This window comes from Sturnira hondurensis, unplaced genomic scaffold (assembly GCF_014824575.4).
Source record: "Sturnira hondurensis isolate 20B ecotype Veracruz unplaced genomic scaffold, ASM1482457v3 Scaffold0009733, whole genome shotgun sequence".
In the NCBI taxonomy this organism is placed as follows: domain Eukaryota; kingdom Metazoa; phylum Chordata; class Mammalia; order Chiroptera; family Phyllostomidae; genus Sturnira; species Sturnira hondurensis.
Genome location: NW_028082364.1, coordinates 43,400 through 53,040, shown reverse-complemented (window position 1 = coordinate 53,040; position 9,641 = coordinate 43,400).

The window sequence follows — 9,641 nt, the reverse complement described above, 5'->3', positions numbered from 1 at the left end:
TCCCATCTGTAAAACAGAACCTGCCTCAAGGGTTTGTTTTAAAGCATCAGCCAAACCCTTACCAGTGTGGTTTAATGGACTGAGCACGGGCCTGCGAACCAAAGGGTCACTGGCTCGATTCCCAGTCAGGGCCTAAGTCTGGGTTGCGGGCAGGTCCCCGGTGGGGGGGGTGCGTGAGAAGTAACTGCACATTGATGTTTCTCTCCCACTCTTTCTCCCTTCCCCTCTATCTAAAAATAAATAAAATCTTAAAAATAAGTAGAGCACCGGCCAAGGCACATTTTACGTGCTCTATCAATGTTTGTGCTATTGTTTTAAAAACATGTGCCTTGGGTGTGTCTTTTTATTGAGATGTGGTTTGTACACAAAGAAAGTACCAGTGTTGTTTTGTTTTAAATGAATGTATCGCCATTAGAGCTTCTGCCACTTGCGAAAGGCACTGGCGCTCTTGTGCAGGGTTGGTGGGGTTGCTGACGGGTGCATCCACTCGACCTAACACAAACAGCGAACCTGATTTCACAGCGAACCTAACACAAAGTCGAACCTGAAGTCCGACTTTGCCACTTTGGAAACGTGGTCCTAAAGGGACGGCCCGGCAGCTGCAGTGGCGGTAGTTACAACCATGGAGCCAGGGCGGCGGCGGCGGCGGCAGGCAGCGGCAGCGATCCCCGACGCTGTGGGCATGCTGGCGGGCCCAGCGAGGGAGACTGATGCGAGCGACGCTGAGAAGACAGGAATCACAGGCTCTCCCCAGACTGGGTACAGAAGTAGCAAAGGGAAAAGCCCCAGCCCGGGAAGGCAGAAGTGCAGTGGCTCCCAGCTGCGGCCCTGGTTGCTTTCTACTTGGCTCTGTTTTCTTCCATTAGCTCTGCCGAATCCCAGAACCTGTTCTGGAACCAGGGGCGTCAAGAAAATGTGGCTCTTCAGGGTGAATGGGCCAGAGCCCTAAATTGTCTAACAGGCCTCCACAGGGGCAAACACCTCATGTTGACCCTCAAATTCTAGTCCATACTTCAAACATCTGCTTTCGGTCTGCAGTATTTTCTTGAGTAGATTTTGAAAAATTCAAAATGGGAACAAAACCAACCAACCATTGGGAAGCACCAAGGACGGCAAACGTGCCAATGCAGAAGTTTGTGTATTTGGTGAGCACCCCCGACTGCGGTATCACTGAGGGGGCTGGGGGGCATCTTAGAGACTAAAGCTGGGTTTGGGGCCCCAAGAGCTGGGGGAAGGGGCTGTGAGCACCAGGCGGGGCTGCCCTAATTAGAGGGACTAACCACCTGCTCCAGAGCGAGAAAACAATGTGCCTGAAAGTCAGGGGAAATGTGACGCAGAGGGTGCCCCTTCTTGTCTAATTCACAGACACCAACACCAGGTCTGGTTCTCCCCAGAAGTGCCTGCATAGGAATGCGGACAAGGGGTCAGAGAGTGCCATGGATGGCTCACACAAACACTCTCCTCCGGGTTCCTGCTTTCATTGCAAATGGAGTGTTCTCTAACATGAGCAGTGATTGGAGTTCCCCAAAACCAGCCCCTGGGAGGGTAAATTCTGTATGTCGACTGGCTCACAGGGTGCCCAGATATTTGGTCAAACATCATTGTAAGTGGTTCTGTGGGGGTGTTTGGGGACTGAAGTGAACAGTTAAATTGGCAGGCGGAGTAAGGCAGAGTGCCCTCTGTGACATGGGTGGGCCTCCGCCAGCTGTTGAAGGCCTGAATCAAACCAAAGGCTGATCTGTCCCCGAGCCACAGAGACTGTGCCTGCCCAGAGGCCCCTGAACCGGCGCATGCCCCTCCCTGCCCTATGGCAGCCGGCCCACCCTCAGACTTGACCTGCCACGTTGGCTCTGCAGACTGTGGACCCGCCAGCCTCCATAAATGCGTGGGCCATCAATCAATCAATACAGATACATCAGTCCATCTACCCTATTGGTTCTGTTTCTCCAGAGAACCTTAATACGGCCATTGGCACAAGGGCTTGGAGCCAGGTGGTTTTTTGGCAGGCGATCCCAGGAGCACATGTGGGGCTGGGGACAATGAGAAAGGCTAAGAATCAGAGCACCAATGAACAGATTGGGTTATCAGGGCTCCACTGTCTGAGCACCTTGTGGGAGGCCGTGAAGAGCGTCTCAGAATTGTTCCTCTGCAGGCCGGGGGGCCGGGGGGCCGGGGGGCCGGGGCCTGGAATCCACGTGCTCCCTTCCCTACTGCCAGTAGTTTCTGGGGCATTCACTTCCCACTAGGAGTCGCTCCTGTGCATGGCGCAGCCGACCCCTGAACTGCAGAGAGCCCTCAGGTAGAGAAGCATTCGAGGTGAATGCTGAGGTGTGCACAGGGGACGCCGGGTAGGGCATCGACTGGACCTGCTTCCCCTGACTACTGCTTCTCATGTACAACCAGAACTTCGTAACCTAGAAACTGCACGAGCTCATAAAGCTTATTATACCAGGAAAGGAAGTCAGACTGTGAGTGCACTAACGCTTCCTGTAACGCAGGTATTCAACTTAGCAGAACAAATCTTGCTTCAATGAGTATGAACATTTTCCACTGTGGTACAGCGTATCATGGAGGTCTGCAGTTACATTTGAAGAGCTTATTCCTACTCTGCTTCTATCCAGGGTACAAACTACCCATCCTGGACAATGACCTCTCTCCACCGCACCACAGCTTACTGAAGACACGAATCCACCACCAAGAAGTCTACCAAACTTTCACCTAAAATATTTTAGGTGGCCCTGGTCACCACTCCGGGTGCAAGCCTTAGCGGGCACGCCTGCTGACACATCCTGACCGGCCGCATCAGTCATGCTATCACTGCCTCTGCTTTACCTCAGTGCAAGTGTCTCCCAGGCTCTTGCTCTCAGCCTGTTGTAAGTGGACCAACGCGGCCTTTCTCGTGTTCTTGCTGTTCACTTTGGAACAGAAACTCTCGAGGATGTCCTGCATTCCTATGTGATTAACTAAATGCAGCTGACTGGGAGGGGTGGGTAGTGACTACGAACCCTAATGAGCAACGTCCTGAATGTAGAGTCCTTCTTAGGGAGTAATCACTGTGAAGCTGCAATAGGAGGGGCCACCTCCCTCGTGGTGCCTATTTCCCCAGGTTTGGGGTGCTCATCCTACTCACTAGATTTCCTACCAGGGCTTAAAGCAGCCGGCTCCACAATGTAGCAGGGACAATTTCTCCAGGCATCTCCCTACTGCTGCCCCAAGCTGCCCGTCAGTTTCATCACATTACTGGTGTCCTTTCAATACTCTGCTAAGGGTTCTGGAACCATCCTCCCTTAACTGCAAGCCCAGGGCCACTTCCTCAGGCCTTTTCTCACTCAATCACTGGACAGCCCTGAAGGAACGGATACAAACCAAGTTTCAGATCTTTCTGACTGCAGGCATCCTGTACCAGGACAGTACTTAATGACCCCCCGGGGCACCTTTTCCATCTACTGGCTTTGGTTCCTACCTGGCACAGCTGTTTGTTACAGCCCCCGTCCGTTGCTCCCAGCCAAAGCCTGGGAGCGCCCATCAGTTAGCAGAGCAGAACAAGTCCCACCCATCCTGTGCATGACCCAGGAATGCCACCAAGGCAGGGACTTGTGCCAAGTATTGCATCGTAAGGGGACTGAGGTGTCAAAATCTTGCATGAAAATTTTCATCTAGAGCTAACGGTAACACTGAAATCTGTCTCAGTCCTAAAGATTCTTTAGCAGTGGGCCCCATCCATTCAAGATGTGTCCTCAAAGGCTAAGGCTGGCATTATGGCCCAGACTTTCCTTTCTGACAGCCAACAGGGACAACTATGGTCACTGAAACTTGTGTTTACAGTTGACTTATTACTCTGTAAGATATGCCGGGCAGCGATCACCAGGTCACACCATACCTGTGACCAGGTCTCAGTGGTCAACATGGAGTACGTCAGTCCTGCCCACAGACTTACAGACACACGGGAATCTTCGCTCTGCTTCTCTCATCCAGCGTTTCAGCGAACCGCCTGAGGAGTGACTGCCACCACTTCGGTCAAATTCGCTGCAGGGCTGTGACATCCCCCCTTACTCTCACTAGCACTTAGACATTCGTGCGTGAGGTGGCTGTCCCAACCTGTTTTCTCTAAGCCACACAGTTCCCCTCCAAAGGTGACTCAGGGGATTGCACTCTATCCACAGCGACAGCTTGCCCAGCATGGGCTGTGCACTAACACATCATAACCCCCGTTATCAACAGGTCGGTAAAACTCTGTTCATTCCTTGCTTACGTTTCACGTCCCCTGAAGGTCCACAGAAGGTCTGCCTCACATGCTCAGGCAGGGCTCACATGCAGGGCTCAGACACTAACATCTTGTGGCTGTAACATGAGAAACAAGAAGGCCTCCGTGGTCACCACTGGGGAAGAGAACACATGGAGAACTCACATTCTTTGTTCTGTTTTGGCCTAGGGTTTGACACAGTCAATTCTACTCACGACCCATTGGCCAGGACTGGTCACTTGCCCTAAGTGAAAGGCAGCTGGGGAGCATGGGTGGGATAACTGGCCAACAGGAAATGCTTCTGTCACGGGCATCTCCTACAGGATGTCAGCCAGCCCACCCACCTGGACCAGTGCACCCAGTCACAAACCGCACAGACGATGAATTTGCTGCTCCACATGCATCTATTTAAATACACTTCCCAAGACAAAATGTAACACCTCTTACTAAGGTGTGGTTAAAACCCAGACTCATCACTGATTCCCAATCACACATCTCACCCAGCTTGTTAGTCAAGTAGAAAAGAAAACTGTCTCTCCTTGTCTAGTCTCGGGGCCTCGAAGGACATCTACAGTCCCTTACCTGTCATCCCGATGTTCAGCCACTACCTTGCTGGTGCGGCACTTCATCTCGGGGGTGGCTCTCACTCACTGCATCTTTCCTGTAGAATCAGTGACTGGAACTCAGTGACGGGCACTCAGTAAGTGCTCAAGGCTGAGATGGGTCAGGGATCTCCAGAGACATGGGAATTTACTTCTCAGTTCTTGAGGCTCCAGTCCAAGACAAGTCCGCTCGGTTTCTGGTGAGAGCTCTACCTTCCTGCCTTCTCACTGTGCCCTCCTATGGGGGGGGGGAGGGGGCGCTCTCTGGAGTCTCTTCTTTTAAGGAGGCTTACCTGTTAATGCCGCACTCTATGGCCTCATTTAACCTTAATTACTGCTTTACTCCAAAAACAGACACTGGGGGTCAGGGCTTCAACAGGAATTTTGGGGAGACATAACTAAGTCTACAGTGATATCTACTTGGGGAAGTTTACTTCCCCAAAAGTCTTTCTATAAGAAATCTTTGAAATCATCAGTAGTTCCTCTTTTTTACAGAATAAGAAATTGAGACTCAGAGACAAGCTGGCTTGTCCACACTACAAATCCTATAAACTATCTGCAAATTCTGACAAGTATCTAAAATCCCCACAAGAATACAGTGAGCGCAAGTGGGCTCTCCTTCAATCCATTACGTCTTTTGCAAGCACTGTCTACACTTATGACAGTGTTGGCTAATATGGCTATGCAAATCATGTCAAACACAAAATAGAGCAATTTTTAACATTTCAAGTGACCTCATGTGCTTTCGCAAACCTCTATATCATTTCTATGACGCGACTGAATATTATTTAAGGTTTTTTAAAATTTTTATTTAGAGAGAGGGGAAGGGAAGGAGAGAGGGATAGAAACATCAATGTATGGTTGCTTCTTATGTGCCCCCCCACTGGGGACCTGGCCTGAAACCCAGACATGTGCCCTGACTGGGAATTGAACCAGCAACCCTTTGATTTACAGGCCTGCGCTCAATCCACTGAGCTACGCCATCCAGGACTATTTAAGATTCTAAGAGAGTTAATGCTGGCTGTTTCAGGCTGACATTGGCCAAGAGGAAACGTCAAAGGCCGACAGGAAGGGCTAACGTAAAATCATGTTACTGATGCAAATGAACTTTGAGTTACCTCTCCTGAATCCTACTCAGGCCTAGTGTAAACCCTCTATAAGAATTTCTTGTTCAGTGGGGGGAAAATCAGGGCAGCCAAGTGACTCCTCATTTCCCTAAAACAGTCAGAACAACTTCTCTCTGACTCATCTACAGCATGAGTTTGCTCTGCTTTCTATGAATTGGAGAGTCAACAGGGAACCCCAAAGATATGCACAAGAACTAAAACAATGTATTTGGACTAGAGTTGCTCTCACGTTCCTCTTTGACCACAGGGAACCCTAGTTTGTGGCCTCTAGAAATTTCTTTAGTCAGTGGGGTCAAATCAGAGCCTGACAGAAAATGTTCTCTAAAATAACCCCAATCCTTGTTACCTCTACAGTAACTCTGACTGCACGTCGGCTTCATTTATACCCTCATTTTGGCCTCTCTGCTCCTTAGGAAGGTATCTCACTGCAGGGCTCAGACACTAACATCTTGTGGCTGTAACATGAGAAACAAGAAGGCCTCCGTGGTCACCACTGGGGAAGAGAACACATGGAGAACTCACATTCTTTGTTCTGTTTTGGCCTAGGGTTTGACACAGTCAATTCTACTCACAACCCATTGACCAGGACTGGTCACTTGCCTAAGTGAAAGGCATTTTCCAAAGTGCTATTTTCCAGCTGCTATTTTCCAAAGCTGGAAAATAAAAATGGGCCTATTTTTATGAAAATCACTTTCAATCAGCTAAAATCTGGAAATGGGATCCAGAGGTAAGGGGTACAGAAGGGGTCGACTTTAATTATTTTTTTCTCCAGTAGATCTTCAGTTTCTACTTTTTTCTTATTATGGACTATATCTTTTTCTATGCCTTGTAATTTTTTTAAAAAATCAAAATTTTAAATATTTAAAAAATTTTAAGATTTATTTTTTAGCAAGAGGAGGAAGGGAAGGAGAAACAGAGGGAGGGAAATATTGATCAGTTGCCTCTTGCAAGCCTCTAACTGGGAACCTGGCCTGCAACCCGGGCATGGGCTCTGACCGGGAATCGAACCAGCGACATTTTCTTTGCAGGCCAGCCGTCAAACGACTGACCCACAGGAGTCAGGGCACATCTTGAATATTTTAATATGCTCTGNTATTTGGACTAGAGTTGCTCTCACGTTCCTCTTTGACCACAGGGAACCCTAAATAACTTGTTTGTGGCCTCTAGAAATTTCTTTAGTCAGTGGGGTCAAATCAGAGCCTGACAGAAAATGTTCTCTAAAATAACCCCAATCCTTGTTAACTCTACAGTAACTCTGACTGCACGTCAGCTTCATTTATACCCTCATTTTGGCCTCTCTGCTCCTTAGGAAGGTATCTCACTGCAGGGCTCAGACACTAACATCTTGTGGCTGTAACATGAGAAACAAGAAGGCCTCCGTGGTCACCACTGGGGAAGAGAACACATGGAGAACTCACATTCTTTGTCCTGTTTTGGCCTAGGGTTTGACACAGTCAATTCTACTCACAACCCATTGACCAGGACTGGTCACTTGCCCTAAGTGAAAGGCATTTTCCATAGTGCTATTTTCCAGCTGCTATTTTCCAAAGCTGGAAAATAAAAATGGGCCTATTTTTATGAAAGTCACTTTCAATCAGCTAAAATCTGGAAATGGGATCCAGAGGTAAGGGGTACAGAAGGTGTCGACTTTAATTATTTTTTTCTCCAGTAGATCTTCAGTTTCTACTTTTTTCTTATTATGGACTATATCTTTTTCTATGCCTTGTAATTTTTTTAAAAAATCAAAATTTTAAATATTTAAAAAATTTTAAGATTTATTTTTTAGCAAGAGGAGGAAGGGAAGGAGAAACAGAGGGAGGGAAATATTGATCAGTTGCCTCTTGCAAGCCTCTAACTGGGAACCTGGCCTGCAACCCGGGCATGGGCTCTGACCGGGAATCGAACCAGCGACATTTTCTTTGCAGGCCAGCCGTCAAACGACTGACCCACAGGAGTCAGGGCACATCTTGAATATTTTAATATGCTCTGGAAATGAGGCTCTCCTCTCTTTCCAGGGCTTATTTTTGATGCTTGTAGTTGTTCGTTTGGTGACTTTTCCAAACTACTTTTGTCATGTCTGAATTGTTTGTTGCGTGTAGCCACTGAAGGCTGTTGTATTAAATTAGCGGTTACACAGGTATTTCCTTAAAAGCCAAACATCTCTCCCAGTAGATGCGCTCTGTGCAAGATGACGCAATCCCCTGCCGTGCAGCCAGAAGTTCACAGCTGGTCCTTGGTGTTTACTTCCTGCTTGCACAGAGAGCCTCGGGATCAGCCCGAGGGCTTAAGGGCTTTTCAGATCTGTCCTGAGCATACGCAGCACCCTGGACATGGGCATGGCTTTCTAGAAATCCAGGGATGTGTTGCAACTGTTCAAAAGCCTGTATTCTCCCAAAGCATTGCATTCCCTGACCTTTCTTCCCACGCTCTGTGGTTACTCTACCGTTTCCTCCAAATGGTACTCATTCCCCTAGACAGTAGCAACATTAGCTTGCAAATGTTTTTGATCAATGGTCTCTAGGTAGCCCTCTCTGTACTGGGAGAATTATGAGCCAGGTAAAACAAAGGCACACCCTTTGAGCTGATACTCCGAGGAGCTGCCAGACAGTTTAAAAAAAAAACCCAAAGAATTCTTTGCAAATTAGCTCCTCTGTACTCACTGGGAGTGTGGCTGCCACCTTCAAAGCCGCTGCTGAGCTGGGGAGACGGAGACAGGCAAGTTAAAATGCCACAGAGCTCTCCATTCTTACCAAGATTCAGCTCTTTCTTCTTGACCATGTTTCCCTGGTTACTGCAAACTTGCAGTTGCCAGAGTTCTGAAAAATTTGATGACGACAGATTTTGCTAGTTTTTTATTCCTTCTATGGAGGGGTGGACTTTTGACATTCTTTACTCCACCAATTTTGCTGCAGTTTGGATATAAAAGATTTAAACAGCAATAGGGGATAGTGTGTTAAAAAATCTGTAGATATTGCATATGTTCAAGTGCACATGAAACATTTATAAAAACCAAAGAACTCCTGGTCTGGAAAGCAGGTCTCAACAATTTCCCTGAATTGAAACAATACATTTCAGAACAGGTATGTGTGTATTTCCCAACAATAGTGGAATTAAAATATAACTCAATGATAAAAGACAATTGGAATCTGGCAGGCAGCCAGTTACTAAAGCGCATGTCAGAATTATTAGGTGTCAGGGTTGCTAGGCAGAGACATTAGAAATGTTCTAGACTGTGCCCCTGCCACCTCACCTGTACAAGGAGACTGCGGGGCAAAAGTCACACAGGGAGCTGGTGGCTGCACTCGGCCTCTGTCCCAGGACTTTCAACCCAACCTTGACACAGGGCTGCCTCGAGCCATCCTGTCCACTCGGGTCTGGTCTGCCACTCTCCCCCATCCCCCCCCCACCCCCCACTGAGAATTCCAGCTTCATTTTCCGATAGCCTTTTATTCTCCCCGAAGGACAGGCTAGTCAGAGGTTTACTACCTCCTAAGGCAAAGTTTTTGATATTATCTGTTACCTAATGATACTTGTATTTCCATAATTTCTAGTAGGACAATGTTTTAAAGATGGAACCAGATATTATTGTCTCATGAAGTCGAGAGACCAATTTGTCAGTCTATGAACTAATCGTGACCTTTAATTAACCCTCCCATGGAGTTTTATTAT